The 1,282-nt window shown below is 38.0% G+C and overlaps 1 protein-coding gene across 1 annotated transcript in view; it reads left to right on the top strand.

Moving 5' to 3' along the window:
- The window catches only part of mecom (MDS1 and EVI1 complex locus), a 126,113-nt gene that overhangs the window by 32,036 nt on the left and 92,795 nt on the right, over positions 1-1,282 (top strand).

Raw genomic sequence — 1,282 nt, 5'->3', positions numbered from 1 at the left:
GGGGCAGAACGGCAGAGCAGTTAGGTTGCAGGTTTGAATCCACTCCGAGGGTTGTTTTCAGATGTGAGTCATCGACTGTTTGGATAAATATTCCTCCATTTCCCCTGAATGTTAAATGTTTTATTATTATTTATTTTTATTATTTTAAGTTCAATTTTAATTAAACGTTAAAGTCCTTGGAGACAAATGTTTTATAAATATTGATGATTGATGATATTGAGATAAATATATAAATATATAAATATATAACCTCGACACAGACGTGTGTAAAAATGTGGAAATTAAATTCTTTAATTATTATCAAGATGTTTATTTTCATATTTTTTCTCCTTGTATAACATCAGTGAATTTGTTCTTTACTATTTTTTTACTACATGTTTTACTACATTACTTCAAAAACCATGTACTTTTTTCTACAACTCCATTTTGTCTGTTTGTGAAAGTAAATGTTGACAAAAGGAGGGCAGGAGAGAAACGGGGGCAGTGTACCTCAGAGGTGTCACCGCAGACAGAACCAGGGGGACAAGAGTGGGGGGCGGGTGGTGGTGGGGGGACCACAGGTAGGTTATTTCACTCTGTAAACATATGTATCCAGTTGTCCCGTGGGGGCTCAGTTGGCAGTGGCTGGGTCACTCCTCCATTAGGGCCTTTGTCACAGTGATTAATAGCTCCTTCTATCATCTTTAATTCACTCCCTGATGATGGCGCCCTCCTCGCTGCTCGGGGTAATCGTGTGATGTATGAGTCGGCCCAACACCTCGTGGCAGAGGTGAAAATCATTTCAGCCATGCAGATAGCTGAGATTTTCTCCTCCTGATAGAAATGAACGAATTTGACATGAGATTTAAATACATGCCATCTGAAGGTGTGTGTGTGTGTGTGTGTGTGTGTGTGTGTGTGTGAGTGAGAGAGAGAATATTGGTGTTTGTTCCATAACATCCACACCCTTCATCAGTAAAGGAGTGTTCACACACACACACACACACACACACACACCTTGAATTGTAAGTCTGGAAACAATACATTATGAATGGACAATATATATATTATATATATATAAAAAAGATGAAATATATCGTCAGATAAAAATAAAGATGAGAGTGAGGCAGTGGTGACATCATTGACCTTGAGCTGTCAATCACCCCTGGAGTCCGTTCCATGACTTGTTTACCGTTGTTTATGTTTTATCTGGATCTTTTTTTTTTCTAATTTAAAGATTTTGGCCAACATTCTGACATAATACTTTTATTCTTATAAAGTAGAGCCTGACGTATCATCTGTG

This window comes from Cynoglossus semilaevis, chromosome 4 (assembly GCF_000523025.1).
Source record: "Cynoglossus semilaevis isolate Cse_v1.0 chromosome 4, Cse_v1.0, whole genome shotgun sequence".
Classification (NCBI taxonomy): Eukaryota; Metazoa; Chordata; class Actinopteri; order Pleuronectiformes; family Cynoglossidae; genus Cynoglossus; species Cynoglossus semilaevis.
This window is presented reverse-complemented; position numbering and strand designations above follow the sequence as displayed.